The 16,811-nt window shown below is 42.0% G+C and overlaps 1 protein-coding gene across 1 annotated transcript in view; it reads right to left on the bottom strand.

The window, feature by feature from the left end:
- The window catches only part of MAN1C1 (mannosidase alpha class 1C member 1), a gene marked incomplete at its 5' end in the record, with an annotated part of 64,084 nt that overhangs the window by 43,985 nt on the left and 3,288 nt on the right, over nucleotides 1-16,811 (bottom strand). The gene's annotated exons all lie outside the window — the stretch shown is intronic.

Genomic DNA, 16,811 nt, shown 5'->3' on the forward strand with positions numbered 1-16,811 from the left:
AAATTAAACCTGCAAGTATCCTCTCTGCAGCTAGGATAGACTAGGACTTGTCAGCTTCTAAGGAGTGCCTTAAATAAAGCTCCCTTTTATAATCCACACAGCCTGGCTCTGAGCGGCTTCAGCCCCACGTCGCAGTGACCTGTACATTCTTTGATTCAATCCCTGGAAAAAAGTCAGATAACAAAGAGAAAGAAGGCAGCTTCAGAGAATCAACAATATTCTCCACTGCCGCTCAACAAAAGATAAGAGTCTTCTAAAATGCTTCACTCAAACAAGATATTTGAGAGAAAAGGACAGTTTAAAACAAATCATTCCTCCACAGAGTGCCCCTGTCTAGCACTGCAACAGCATTTACTGCTCTATTTCAGGATCAGAATATGCAGGTTACTTTGGTCTGAAATTCCTACTGTCATTTAGTTCTTACTTTTGTCCTTCCCTCCAGCTGTGTGTTTCACAAACCCAACATCGCAGGCCTCTGGCAGTATCCTCCTTAATTAGCACACATACACAAGAAGCCACATCACCAGATTTCTCCCCGCCTTTTTAAACATCAAGCTTCCAAAGTAAAGTTTCACAGAGCTGGTCATATGGACGAAGATAAACATTTGCTGAACTGATTGATAACATTCAGACTCCAACACCACCAGGAGAAGGAATGTTGGACAAACAAATAAGGTCCACTTGGGTTTTAAAAACTCAGTGTGGGATGAATTAGTCACTGGAGCACTATGCTCCGAGAAAACTAAATAATGACTTGGGGGGGGGAGGGAAGAATCTACTCAAACATGTCTCAGTCATATGACTTGGGGTGTTCTTTTTATTTTTGCTACATCTCTGGGTTTTTTTTCAGTGGCAATTTTATTCTAAATGGAAAGTTTTCATTCTTCATTAATGTAACAGGGCAAATCTTTGAGGAACTCCGGACTCTCTCTGACAGTACTGAGTGAATGTTTTTATGTCTCAGAGCCTGATCCTGAAACTTACTGCAGGAAAGATGGTGTTTCCATAAAGACAGCTTTCCCACAGTGAGCGACAGGGCTCCTGCACCAGAAAGGAAACAGCTAGGCAATCTATTTGGTTCATTTCTCTTCTGAATGAGAGCTGAGGAAGGAGGACCCACCCTTCTGGCACAGAAAGCCTGGACACCAAAAGGATGTGGAAATGATTCTATTTTGTTGCACAAAACTCCTAACGTTGTAATTCTGAATCAGCCTCATTTTAAGCTGAGTATGAAATTTAAAGTTATTTCCTTCCCTCAACTTTTTTAACCCCTCCACTCCAGAACGTCCAAAGTTCCTTCTTCAAAGCTATGTGATAAACCTAGGTGTCTCTGCCCCACTGGTGCAGATGGCTCTCTGGGATCCGGGGTTCGCTGACACCTCCATCACAGGCAAGAAAACTACCTGGGGTTTCCCTTCAACCGCCACTTATTTCCTACAAGGGAAATCTCCTCCTCTCCTTCCATCTTCTTACACAAGGATGGACTGCGTGAGGTCTGCTGACAGACACCCCAAAGTGTCTCACTTTACACAGGACTCCCAAGCGCTATTCGAATAAATAAGTCTATTCTCCCATTTAAGCTGCATTTGTCATGGTGTTGCAAAAAGGTTCACTACAAAACGATTTCTCGGGCTGCGCCGGCTGCAGTGTCTTAAACTCTCCTGCTCTGTTCTGTCCTGAGCTGATAATCAGGCAGAGGATGGATGAGATTGGATATGCTGCCTCGTCATACTAAAGGGTTGTCAGTTTTCCTTTACGTGAACAAAATTTTGCTCACTGCTTTTAAACCCTGTGTATTTGGGAGGCAAGACGCATGATGTGGTACCCTTTCATTTTCCAAGATCAAGCTTTCCTCTCTCTAACAAGGGGCCCAAAAGCAGCAACTGGAAAAGTTTAAAAGCCAAAAGCATCTGTGCTGCTCTGCCCATTCTGGCTTTCTGCAGCTGTCTTTCCAATCCAAATTTAGCAGTACAACTTCCAAACCACTAAAGAGATTCATCAAGTTTCTAAAAGTGGGGACTCCGCATTTATATACCGTACAGAGCACTGAGATGGAGCTTTCAGAAGCTTTCTCTGACAGAGGTTCCAAATGCCAGGCTGAAACGGAAGGGGATGGAGCCGAGAGGCGCAAAATGGAAATCTACACGGTGAGGGTTTTATGTCCGCTTTCTGATGAGACGCCAAGGTTAGAAGTGAATATTTTATGCCATTCTAGTCATGACAAATCACAATACATCAGCATTAACATCGTGACATTTTAGACTTGAAAAATGGCACCAGAACCACAAAAATTATGGAAATAGATCCATAATTTTAGATTTTGTTCTTACCACTATGCCATCTGCCATCTAATAGACAATTATCTATTTGGCCCTGAAATTCTAATCACCCTAACTTTCAGCTGATTTATAGCAGAGACTTCAAAATTTATAATTGAGTTTGTCAGATTGCTCTTTCTTTTCTATAATCTGCAAGTCACATTTTACTTTTGAAAGCTTCAGCTACCCAGCTAGACAATTGTATATTTAAATCAACTACAAGTAACTAAACTAAATTCTGAAAACCTGCACTTATCACTTTTCATCATTTAGGCCATTACCTTTTCTTGTGCTTTGCTTCATCTAAACCCAAAAAAGATCTTGCTCTCAAGCAAGTAGTTCATACGGGCAGCAGCCTGGCACAGGAGCCAGGCACCATCTCCTTTAAAATATTGGGCCAAACACTAAGTATCGTGTCCCTTCAAATACTGCAGCAGGAAATCATACAAGTATTTAATGTATTCACTGATACCCCAAACTTCTCCATCTGCTAAGCCTAACAAGCACACCACAACAGCACCTACACCACTACACAGCTTTGCCCATTCTCTCGTCTCTGTTTGCTCTTGCCATGTCTTAATCAGCAAAAATACTTACATTTCCTGAGATCAAATATACCAAATCACACATTAAAAATCAACTCTCCGGACTCATTAAATAAAAGCATCAACCAAATTGTTAAACTCCCTCTCCACACACACTACATGACATACCACTGTCCCTCGGTCCAGCAGTGCCTTTATGATGCCACCCAAGCTGTAACACGGGAGATACGGACCAGCTGGGATTTACAAACAATTTCTGCCCGTATGTACTAGTCTTGATTTTCAGTGTGCCACCACTTTACTGATTTTCAAGGAATCTGACGCCAGTGGAAAGGCTGTTGGGAAGAATTCAGAACACAGAGGCATTCACGAGTTCTGTGATCCAGATAATGAAGAAACAGGGCTCAGGATAAAAACTTAACCAAGGAGGAGTTTTCAGTCTTGAAGTGATGCACAAATCTGATGTTTTTTAATGTATGTAATAACTACACCACAGAAAATCCCTGGGTTTATGTACTTCCAAAAAGCAGAGAGATCAGAGAAATAAAGAAAAAAATCCCCCCCACTATCACTTGCCCTCCTTTTGTTACCAGGGAAGATTTAAAAATGCAGAACATTCCCAAACAGCTATTTGATTAGTTTTATCCATCTAGGCTGGGATAATTAGTAAATGTTTGAAAGATGAAATCTAAATATACCAACCAATCAGCCCCTTCCAAGAACTTCCAAGGAACATTACACAAAGCCATTATATTTACAAGATAACCACTTTTGTGGCTCTTTAGCCCTCTTTCTTCAACTCCCCTTCAAATATTTAACTGTTAAGCTATCTAAGAAATTCCTGGTTTGGGTTTTCAAAAAAAAAAAAAACCAAACAAACCAACCCCCCCAAAAAACCCCAAACCAAACATCCCCCCCCCCCCCCAAAAAAAGGGTGTTGGTGGGTGTAATTTTAAATATTTCTTTCCCTATCATACTTCTTACTTGTTTTTTCCCACCTCGAATTACCAGACAGGTTTTTCTTCCTTTCTCTGCAGTTTGAGGAAGATTAGTTGTCATATCAGTTTCAAAACTAGGACCTGTTCTTTCCCATCTCTAACCTTCTTGCTACCCCAAAATAGCTCTGTTTTAGTTCAGATTTTTAACCTGCAATATAATGCCATATATTTTCCCCAGCTACGTAAAAAATAATTTGCCACATGACAAGATGCGGAGAAAAAAAAGGAACCGACTGTCAGTCTTGCAGACAGAAGAAAAAGTCTGCCTGAACACATCAGGATAAGCCATTTATAGTTGGAATAATGGATGATATTTTTTTTTTTCTAATCAGACTTGCATACACTTGTATAATTCAGGATTGACTGTGGGAAAGGCAATTAAACAGTACTATGTTTATTATCTGTTGCCTATTTTTAATATTATCACACAGAGATATAAATATCCAGACGAACACCATGGCAGAATGTTATAAAAAGGCTAGAATTTATTTGAAGATATTTAATACAAAGCTGAGCAACTTCTCAGGCTACTTCTTTGGGACACTGTCCATAGAAACATTTTTCGTAATAGCAAAACAATAACAAAAAAGCTGCTTGTTAATGCCAGTTGATTGAAAGGTTCCATTTAGGCAGCCACTAATATCCACAGGCTTTTACTTCATGGGTTTAAAAGCCTGTAACTCGCAGAACAGACCCTGCTTTAGCACATGAAAGATGTTACCAAGCAACCCACAGAAACAGACACCAACACTGATAATCCATTCTAAAGTAATTACATTTTATAATTAAAGATTACAGTAAATCCAATAGATCCCAACAGGAACTTGAGCAATTTGGAGACATGCTAGCTAACCTGCCTGTTTTAAAGCATCCATGTTAGCTTCCGTCTTTGAATAAAACATTAAATGAATTGCAGAGATTTTCATTTAATAGGCCTTCAAACAACTGATAACTGTTACAGTCTCACCCTGGTAAGTGTTAATCTAACATCACCTCATTTCTCTAACTTCATTCTTCGTTTAACTGCTGGTAAAGGGGTGACTGCCAGTGAAACCCAAGTCTGTTACTACCAAATGAAAGCCCTGGCAAAATCAAGTGAACACAATCTCTTTGATTTCAACTGCTTTCCGTTCCTGACCCCTCTTGTACACCCGCTGGGCAACTTCCACTACCACGTGCCTCAGCTTATCCATCTACCACACAGACCTCATCCTTTTCTCCTAAGAGCACCATGCATAATAAAGAGAAACAACAAAAGTGTATTAAACAGTGTGGGACTGAGTTCTCTTGGTGAATTCCTGCTCAATATTCTTTCGCCCAGTGATCTTACAAACCCAGAACCATTTTGCATGAGACGGCAGTGGCAGATTCAGGGTCAAAACTCAACGCCTGTCTACACACAGTTGGTGTTAGCCATGGCTTGCCATGGCAGCAAGAGGTGTGAGTGCCTGGGCACAGTCCTCGACTCAGAAGAGCAGAAGTTATTCTGCTGCAGCTGCATCAACACAGTAACGTACCTCTTAGCCAGAGGTGATCCGTGCAAGTGAACACTGGGATTATACACACAACCATAACAGGCAGGAGGTTGATTAGCCTCCCAGATAACCCATGACTGATTCCTGTCGCGAACCTGCTTCCTCAAAAGCAAATTTCTGCAAATACACCCTTTAGAACAACGCCCAAAGCTCAGGAAAGCCTCAGCTCTGTGACAGCTGCCTTTGCCACTGTTCTACTCAATCTTTCCTTAAACACAAGATAAAGGCTCATGTTTCCATACCCAAGGCACCAGCCTGAGTACATAACTCCTCCCTTGTGCTCTGGCTCTTTATAAGGGATTCTAAAACAAAATTTCCAACCTTGTCAGCCTACCGACTGTAAATACATCAGCTGATTGTTTAGTGTTAGATGGTAGATAGATACTGTGAATTACTTGCTATATGTCACTTTATCTCGAAGTAAATATAACAGTAATTCAAGCAGCAGATGAGTGGGGCTTTGCTTCAGATTTTTCTGGCGAAGTCTTGGCAGCTTGTTTTCAAACGTGCATGGGTGGTTTTTTTATTACATCAGTTACTATCACAGCTCGCCTTCTCTTGCACAATAGCCAAAGACACAGCAGACCATTGCTCAGAAAGCTGATCTCCATCACTGGAAGCAATGGAGAGAGTCTTTACGGAGTTAGAAGGAATCACCTTCCATCACACAACCACAAGGCACCTTCCAGCAAGTTGTAATAAAAAAAAAAATTTCAACTTCTGCTTGCTGTTCCCAGACAGACGGGCAGCTGAATAAAGGAGAGCTATTCAGCTCAGATCTGCAGAGGTAAGCACTCTCTCCCCACCACAATCAGGAAAAAAGCAGGACTAGAAGCCTGATTTGCACTGGGGGAACAGAAAAAAACCCAGCAGAGTAGTCCAAGGTCATTAGTGTTAGTGACAAGGACAGAAATAGAACTCGAGAGTCTTCCTGACTCACAGCCCCTGCTAGGAAAGCTGAATGGGAAAAAGAACAGCTCAAAACACAATTAAACTACATCCTAATTAAATTCCTAATGCAACTAGATTTAACTGTGTCAAGAGGGGAAAAAAAAAAATTATCCTTCGATAGGACTATCTCAGGCATTAAGACCCAGCTGGATCCAGCTGCATCTAAATCAGGAAACATGTCAGCAAGAGCAGTTGATTTTGCAGTTAGTTTCTTAATGAGATGCTAGACTGTAAGAGGACGACAATGGGTTTGAGAACAAATTTGCAAGTCTAGACCACAGCACAGGGTGATTTAGTAGAGAGACGAGAAAAGCTGTAGTCTCATCTCCTTCACTTCCCAGAATCAAAGCTTGTGGAAAATTCTAATAGAAATAAAAGGTATTTGTGTTCTCGGTCACCCTAATGCTGTCAGCTTTGTATTCCTCCGAGCCTCTATAGCTGATCAAACATATGATATTCCAGAGCACAACTGAAGCCAACACTGTACAAGCCCAGAAATAAAAACGATGAAGATCCTTCTGGTCCTAAGCTTGTTTCCTCTAAATGCTATTCAAGCACTTGCTGTCATGAGGTTTAGAGAACTTGCCCAAAAAGGCAATCCACAATGTCCAGTTTGCACCCGGCAGTCTTAGCCAGAGGAATTGACCCTATTAAATTGGCAGGATGATTTCTTTCATAGATGGATACTCAAAAGGTAATTTGGCATGGCTGCAAAAAAAATGGGGTCAGTGTCAAAGAGCAAATCTGACTATAAGTTGCATGATGCAGACAAAAGTGAAGATGATGTGCCAGCAAACATACAGAAAGTGAACAGAGATATAAAGGAAGATTAAAAATTGGAGAGAGGACACTTCAAGAAAGATGAGCTTAAAACCAAAGCAATAATTCTGATCTCCCTTGTTACTACTACAGAATGAAGGCAGAAGTAGCTCTTTGAGCAACATAAGCATGAGGAAATCGGAAAAGAAATTTAAGGTCATTATAAAACATTGGGGTTGTTTTTTTATATTGTGCAGAATTAGAACTTAGCTCTCTTTTACTGCTTCCATGCAGATTTCCTACCCAAAACAGATTTCTTAAATGGAAATTTAACTTGCGAGTATATACCTGCAGCATTAAAAAGTGCTTTCAAAGGTGGAAGATATCAATTCAAATACCAACTGAAGACATGAAATCAATCTCTTTTTGTAAAATACTAGACTACTAGCTAATAATATTCTAATATTAGATATTTAGAAATATTAAAATATACCTATGAACACAACACAGTGCTATACTTTACCATGATGCTAATTTCAGGAATTATTGTATGTGCTGCACTTTGGAAGTGAAAAGGTGCCATATATCCAAATACATATATACAGACTTTCACGCACAAAGAGGCATATCAAGCAAATATTTTCCTCAACACTACTGCGATGTCACAAATCATTACCTTTACATTCTAATGTAATGGTTCACTTCACAAGATTACTTTTGCTTACAAAGTTGCATATTAGGAGATGTCTGTCAAACACACAACAACTCTTTATATGGCTACTGCCAGGGGTTGCATGCACAAAGGACAGCAGGCGGACCCGGAAAGCAAGCAATACAATTGTGTGACACCATTATTTGGATTTTTCAAGTCCTTTTAACTCTAGGTTGGGCAGTCTGGCAATGGCTTTTCTTAGTGACCACTATTTTATTCCAGCATGCTTTGCGGAAAAAAATTACTTAGCTAGTAATTGTGCTTCTTCAAATGTCACCACAGAGTTCCCCTCCTGAGTTTTGTGCCTGCAGCATAAATCATGCAAGAAATTCCCCTAGCTCTTAAGATTTTGGGCACTGTGACATACCTATAGGCTGCCTTGAGGGCTCTTACATTTCAACAATGTTCCTTCAAGCATGTACAGCACATGGTCTTTATAAATCCCTAATTACACACAGACGACAAATTTTCCATAAAGGTGACCAACATTCCAGGTGGGCGATGTACAACAATCAGTTAAACATGCTGGCCAGAATCCATGAGCTCCTCACCATAATATTCCCACATTCAAAGGGAAGGTGAAGAAACACAAACACGGAGCAAGATTGTTTTTCCAGACCTGCATTATGACAAGGTAAGTCATTTTCTCTTTCCCTAAAGATACCATCTGCACAGGATTCTCATTTCTGGAGAGCCAGAGCCCAAGGGGATGCTCTAAAGAAGCTGTAGCAATAACTAACCAAAAATGGGCACACCACAAGGTAAAAAAAAAAAAAAAAAAAAAGAGTGTGGGGACATTTTTCTTTTCTTTTTCAAGGAAAATAATAGAAGGACAAGAAAAAAGTGTCTTCAGAACCTATTAGTCCTACCTGTTTGACAGCCTGTGAGACAGACATCAAATAGATCAATTACGAAAAGAAACAAAACAGAGAAGATACGAGGCTTTGTACTCCTGAGCCATGGATGTGGGACCACGGCAGGAATACCCTGTGGGTGTGGAAGTGAAAGACGAAACAGGGGCCCCAGTCTTTCTGTGTAAATCTGCCACAGAGCTGTCCTGAAGCAAGTTAATAAAGCCTTCCTCGCCCAGAGCAGAAATATCCTGACAGCCACCATGAAGCATGGTTATGGAAATTACGATGCACCAGAAGGCCAGGGTTCTGTGTAAGGCTCTGAAGCCAGCAGCCCAAGTTGGACAGCTGAAGAGCTCTAATTCAGCCAAAGAAACATTTCCAAAGCATTTTCAGATATAAAAAGTGAAGACCACCCTCACCATCAGTCACATCCTCTTTTGGGAAGAAGAGATTTCTCAGCCTGGGACACAGCAAGACGCTTTTGAACAGGAGTGACTTGGAGCTGCTAAGTCAGCATAGGGAGCCAGGTGAATGAACTGAACTGATTCACACCACGGCTCGAGGTACAATCTTGGCTAAAGACAACCTAAACATGTTGAATAGGCCTCTGTTAGGCCCTTAAATCTGGAAGAGGGAATCACAGCTCTGAATAGGACCCACACTGTAAGATACAAAAGGAGTCCTTTCACATTGGAGGAAAAACTTAGCACGGTCACAGGTTCACTCAGCAGCTCAATATACACGTCTTACTCTTTCCATTTCAGGACTACGCATCTGATGTGCTTCTTTCCTCCCAGCACTGGCAAAGCGTGAATTGCTTTTGACACATGGATAGCTCAAGGGCCCAAAAAGCAGTCGTAAGCAGATGGGATAACTGAAGGAAGGAAAGAAAGAAAAAAAGTAAATACAAGCTGAGAGTTACCCTGCATTGCTCCTGTTTTGCACTGTGAGAACAAAATTAGGGAGCGGAAGAAACATCTGTTTGGAAACTGTCTTTGACTCGGTCCAAATGCTGGAAGAGGAGAAAAGAGGGAAGTCGGGAACTGCCAGCACACCTCATGATTTATCTCACACTTGGATGGCTTAACAGGAGAGATCTGGGAGGATGAGTTTAGTTTAATGATTTCTTGCTGGTTCACCTGCTGCCCATCTGTCTTCGTAGTCCTTGCTCGGAGGGACAGATTGGAGCGTTGCTGTCCTCTCCCCTTTCAAGAGTTACTTGTGATTTTAACTTCTGAAGAAAGGAACAGGGCAATTCTCAAGCATTAAGTAGTCAGCAGAGATTAGCCCAATAATTTATCAAAGCTAATAGCTAATAACAGACACAAACTTGCTCACAGCCTTCCTAGAGCCTCATGTCAGAGTTGTCACCTTACAAAAGTGTTATAAGAAATTCTTGGACCACAGCAGCAAATTTATTAGCCAGAGGCTGATAAACTCTTCAGGAGTCCCTCAGTCAACAATAAATCATACAAATTAGGTTGCAAATACTGGATCTTTAATAAAAATGAAGTTGGCGTAGTGGATGTTAGAACAATGTTAGAATTCAGCTGGCAGGAGGAAGGGGACTCGCTTTCATTCAGCCTGCCCTCCCATCATGAGAGGGACCAGGGCTTGGCCCTGGCATCATTCCAGCACTACACTGGACAGTCATCATACAACAGTGATTAACGAACTGCTGAAAGAATAAAGCAAGAAATGGAAAGTCAGGAGATCTGGGCAATAAACTAAAGAAAAGAACCACAAAGATTCATCAAGATTAGAGACAGAAGGTACCTCCTAGGTCACAGGCTCCATGTCCCTGGCAATGTAGAAGTGGCTCTCACAGTACTGCTTTGGCCGGTGCTTCCTTTCAAGACCTAAGCAACAAGCTGCCACTCTGTTTCACTTACCAAATTTCAACCTAATATTCAACTCAAAATTTTATTTATTTAGGTCCTTGAATTCCAGAAGAACCAGAAGACAGCTGTCTACCACTTTAACCTACGCCAGCCAAGGAGTTGCCTTTCAAAAATCAATCTTTTGAATTATTTCACTGTGCAGCCAGTGATGAGAGCGGGCAGATCTGCACCCAGCAGCAACAATGTTCTAGTTGTTGGAGGGCTCGCTAACATGCAGAGCGAATGTCTGATGGATAAGATAATCAAATACAACTATGACGTTTCAAGACTGAGGAATTCTAACTTGGTATCAGTATTGGAGGAGGACCTTCAATAAAGCCAAAACAGCACCAGAAATCAGCCAAGGGTTTGTTTGGGTTCATCGACCACAAGGCTGAACCACCAACATAAATATGCGTCCTTCCTAGATAACTTCAGAGGAAAATGGCGGCTCAGATGGAAGAAGAGCCAGAAACATCCACATTTCCACTGAAAGCATTTTATTTGTGAGCTGGGCTGCTAACCCAGACAGCAGGAGGGTTTCAGGATGGATGAAATGTGATTACATTATAATTATCTTTTGTTACTTTGCAAAGTACATGGTTATGCACTTTCTTTACTGCCCAGGGAAATTATGTTAACACAATTAGAGCAAGAACCCTGTTTTAAACGCAGTTTGCTCGGATGTTACTAACATGGTTCCAATTCTCAGTACAGACAGTCTTCAGAGCCATCTTGCTCCATAAATCAGTGGGAGTTGTCTGAAGCAAGTACCAGCTCTTAGAGAAGAGACGTTCTCTAGGATGCACTGAACATATAGCTTCACTGTATATCATCATCCTGTGCAAGCGCTGTTGGCAAGATGAGATGCTGTAGAATTTCTAAATCTCTTGCATTTATTATTCTTTGCAGCCTTACTTTTAGGGTATCATTCTACCCACTAATAAACTAAGAGAGAGAGAAGTATAACAACAGCTCTATGGCCATGCAATAGAAGTGTTGGAGGCCAGATTAGAACTAATGAGTTCCTGGCTTCCAGTCAATCACAACCATCAGAACAATTAGCTCAAATAAGCCCAAAAACTCTTTTCTGCTCAGCTGTCGTCTGCCCATCCTTCCCGGTAACTTCTGAGCTGGAAAACTTCAATTGGGTTTGACAGAGGGTAAAGGTCACAAAGAAACTAAAGTTCAGTACAAATTGCCAGCAGACTGGAGGAGAGACCCACAGAGTGCCCCACTAAAGGCAGGAGAACAGCACAAGCTCCTGCTCTGTTCAGCCACAACCCACTGAGCAGCAGGCAGCTACGGGCACCACGTACCCAGAGCTGGATCATTGCCTCTGGCCCACCCACACAGCCAAGGGGGGACACTGGGAAGAGCTACAGATACCACGGGACAGGGGTGGGTGACACAGAAGGAACTACAAGCAGAGGGATGGGGAAAGTCACAAACTGCGTGAGGGGGATCTAAGGACATATAGGGGTTTCAGCACACAGGACTCCTATTCCTAGAAAGCTTCCATTACCTTCCTGCTAAGGCAAGAAGTCAGTCTTAAGAGCCCCCTTTCCCCTTTCAAAGACCATTGAGATCCCTCCTTTGATTCTACTATGCAGCAGATACACACACACGCGCACACGGTCTCTGCATCTTTGCCAAGGTAAGTAGACGCAAAAGGGAAACACTAAAGTCACTTCAGTTCAGTGCAACCTCCAGCTATTACTTACACTCCAGTGTCCTCCCAGGGAATGCTGAACTGCCCGAGAGGAAACACTTTTGCCACTTATTAGCTTACTGGATTAGGGATAAAAAAAAACAAAACCCCATTTTAAAGAGGTGCATACTGGATCCATACAGCAACACGACGAACCTGCTGTCAGGGACAGAACCAGGACCAAGTGTCCTGTTCTAATTAACAGTAGATCCTCTGCCCCCTTTAGTAAGAGTACAAATGAGTAACACCCCTGTCCCATAAGGAGAGAATGTTTATTATGTAGTCCTTCAGTGTTCCTGTTGTGCTCTCTTTCCTACAACGGTTTGGGTCCATCATGCACAATACACTCGCATTACGCACGGATCACTGACACCACTGCCCATGACAGCTTCTCTGGAGCCCTTCCAAAATATTGTGTCATATGATGAACTGAAGTGCCAGGGGGATACGCAGTAAAGACAGCAATCATGGGAGCGTGTTCGCTCCTCATGCCAAATCCATTCACGGCATTCAGTAAAAAGTACTTTTTTGGGGAATGTAAATTTAGTCTCTTTCCTAAGTTTAAAAATTAGAATGCTCCAAGCACAAGATTTCCTCTTCCCACCAATGAAGGGAATACTCTTTCCTGCTTTCTCCTTTTGACAGCTTCATGTCAGTTTTATATGCAGAGCTAAATGACAGACTGATCTAAGACACATTCTCCTTTCCCTCTCTGTCTCCCATCTAAAATCTGAATTGTTTTAAATACTGAAAAACATATTCAAAAACAACAAAACAAAATGATAAACAATCTAGACAATAATAGACTAATAGAGCACAGCAAACATGATTGATTAACATCATCCGGTAAAGCCTTGCATACAGATCCAAAGGAAAGAACACTAGACACAAAAATCTTTCTCCCATTAAGGGGCAAATTTAATTGTTGATTAAAAAGTTAATCAGGAGTCTATAAATATTTTGGCTGGAAAAATGGAATCTTAACCAAGGTGACTGCTTTTTAGTAAGTATTTGCACAACTGCATGTACACAGTCCCCAGACTTGATGGCAGAACAGAGCGGGAGGTGACAGGAGCTTGGCCTGCCTCCGGCACCAGGCAGTGAGGCACAGTAGGCCACCTCACCTAGCGTAGCCCCCCAGCCATGGGACCCCCCCCCCTTCAACCACAGCCACGTTCAGTCCCGCTCCCCGAGGGTAAGTGGATGTGGTTACAGCAGGATGTTACCGTCAGGCTCCAGCCCTGCTGCCCTAAACCCCTTCTCTTTATATTTGAGACCTTTCAAAGAGCTTATGCGTATTTACTGAAGTAATTCAGCAAGGTGCAGGTCCTGCACAACACGCTTGTGGGTGTCCTAGAAACTCATTTCACCATGTCCAGCACTTGCATTCAGTCATTATCTGTAATCTGCCTGGAGAGGTACACACTCCAACAATTTTGCTGGTGTGCGAATAGTGCATTGTCTTTAAGTGGCAGTTTATAAACTAGTCTCGCACCAAATTTAGTTGTTGTGGAACAAGTGCTTTCAGTGCTAGATTTTGTAGATAAGAACAAATGTCTTCAAATTGCACAGTACTTCCAAATTCCAAAATGCCCTCAGCTCGAGTAATATCAGTAATAGCACGCACTAAGGTATCATTGGCATCTCTAAGGCAAGCAGCACTGTAGCACAGATCACAGCATGTGAAATATTTTCTATACTCATGCATTATGCTAACAGAAAAAATATATTTTTAGTCAATTAAATGTATACTTTACAGTCAAAAGAGGCTGAGACAGGTTAGGTCTAAATTTTGTTTGCATGAATCCACCAGGGGCTAGTGAAGCAAAAAACCACACTGTATGCACCATTTGTGGGATTTACAGTACAGTATCCTTTTTCACAGGTTCAGTAAATAAATGCATAAGAAAGAACATGGAGCATAGGAAAATTCCAGCAAGGCTGGAGCCAGCCAGTGCTTCAAACTGCAGAGAAATTCTCTCATTGCACAGGTATTTCTACCCCAGAGAAAGAATTATGACTCGATTGCAGTATACCTGACTGGTTTGAGATCATCATTCTACCCCATTATAATAAGTATTTTACTGAGAACAGTTTTCTTTACCTGCAGTGTCCGAAGTAAGTCTGCTGGAAATCACTGGATTTACATTTGACCAGCACAAAGGATTAGACGTTTTCCACGGGTCTCAGTGAGAACGATGTGCATGGGGAGCTGCACTTCCATCTAGAACTGTGCATGGTGCAACTCACGTACTGAAGCCACTGACAGATTACATTATTTGCTTGTAGTACTGTTCATCCCCAGATTACACAAAGAAAAGGCATTTGTTCTAAATGGAAGAATAGAAGTTGCACAGTGTAGGGAAAGGGAGACGTCTGAAACCTTTTTTTATGGCTGGTTTCAGAAATGAGATGGCTCAGGGACGACCGATAATGTGATTCCCAGCATTGTATCAACAGGCCAATTGTAACTCAAACCGAGAACTGTTTTGAGCCCCACTTTCAATAAATTGGTGATCACAATCCAGTACCCACGTAAAATCCCCAGAGAATAACCACAGCTTGCCTCCACGAAGGTGTGCGAGGTGGAAGGAGCGTCTGACCAGATACTTCTCCCACCAGGGGTCAGGGCTGCGGCACAAATTCAGAAGCAGAACAAGCTGCACTTCCCCAGCTCTGCCCCAACACCACCCGCTTTTTGCTTTTTCACTGCAGAAGGGATCAGTGGTCAGAACTGTCAAAACTACACAAAGGGAACTCAGCAATCAACACCAAGTAACTTTCCACAAAAGTTGAGCTCCTGATAACATTTGCGGTTCTTGCCAATTATCTCATAGTGACAAACTGTCAAGATATTTGTGTTTAAAAGACCGATCTACCTTAATAGGTGCTAATCTGCAGAGTGATGCAGGATAACTGTGTACACGGACTCAGATGGCCGTCTTCCCCCTGGGGTCTGATTTTCGAAAGCAAATACATCTTTAGAGCTGTGTTAAAAGACGACAGCAGACAGCAAGGTGAGGCAAATGAAGGTGGAGACAGGAAGAAAAGCCAGAATGAAGAGCACTGCACTGTAAAACAAATAGGCTTCAGTATTACTAATCCGGAGGAAATGAATGCATGTGTCAAACCCAAGGGTACAATCCCAGCAGAGGACTAAAAGCCTGCCTGAATTTGACATATTCCCTTACTTGAAAGGGACAAAGGACACTGTCAGGTTAAGGTATTAGGTATTCTCAGACATCAGGCAAGGAAACTTGCCTTCTGCACCCAAAGAGGAAAAGAAAAAACAGCGAATCTCTTTCACCGTTCACATTTTTCCCCACATCTCATGAGTGGAAGTAACCTAGCTAGTTTCATTTCATTGATGGATACTTTCTGGTCTAGCTGGTTACAATGGTTGTCCTTAAGCATTAGTAGGGGTGGTATAAAAAGACTTTAGAAGAATGCTGTTCTCTCTCCCCACTGCTTCCCTACCTATGAGACCCATGAAGCCAACACACCAACAGTACAGCAAGCAGCAGTCTGTTTTGCTTCATCCATCATCAGCAAAACTGTCAGCTCAGCTCCAACAGCAAAATCTTTATTACTGGTTATGATGCAAAAGGCAGAAACCACACGGTCTGATTTTCCCAGATCTGAGGCTGAGTTTGCAGTAGCAGCAGTTGGAGGGGAAATCATTTTGACTTTGCACTGAGCCAATTTGATCTGGAAATTGTTGAGAGTGAATAAATATGGAATCCCACTGTGGCATTTCTGCAGTCACTTTCAGACAACAACCACTTCTTTTTGTTTGGTTGTTTTTTTTTTTTTCTTGAACATCAGTGATTTAGTATTTGGCACATGTAAAAAATTAGCTATTCCCTGAAGCCATGCATAACTGATCAATTACAGAACTAATACGTTTTTCAGAGGTCAGTTTAAGAGATGAATAATCCCAGGGCCTTTTAAATTTCCCAACCTGTAGCATGGGGAGATTGTTATTTGGTTTTATTGCAGTTTTCTTCAAAAGGTCAGAGTGCCCACAGTCCTCAGCTGCCCACAGTAACGCACAGCAGTATATCCTAGGCAATTCTCCAGGTGACCAATGACCTTTTGCAGTAAGCAGTCTGTGCAGTACAGGTGCTCTCTTTTTTCCTTCTCAGGAAAACAACTGCTTATTGACTCCAGACTTGTCTTTGAAAAGGTAAATCGAACCTAAGAAGTCTGCCACTCTTTTAAGTTACCCACCAGTGCAAAGCAGCATACCTGCATACACACATCAGCTCAGCTCACTGCAGCACTTACTTCTTTAACAGACTTCTACGTGCCATTTCAACTTGCTAATCCATCTCTTTTCCTTTCTGCACTACTAGGAAACACAGCATTCAAAGCATGCAAGTCAGGGAGGCAGATACACCCCCAGTCAGGCTCCTTAAATCTGCAAACAGCTCCGGTGCTCACAGCTTTCCCAAAGAGCATTAGAGTGGAAGACACCACAGTGGTGGGTTTCACACTCTGGAAAACACTATCTTTTAAGCAGAAGTCGTCTAGCAGGATGACATTAGT

Source organism: Vanellus vanellus, assembly GCF_965231255.1.
Source record: "Vanellus vanellus genome assembly, chromosome: 22".
NCBI lineage: Eukaryota > Metazoa > Chordata > Aves > Charadriiformes > Charadriidae > Vanellus > Vanellus vanellus.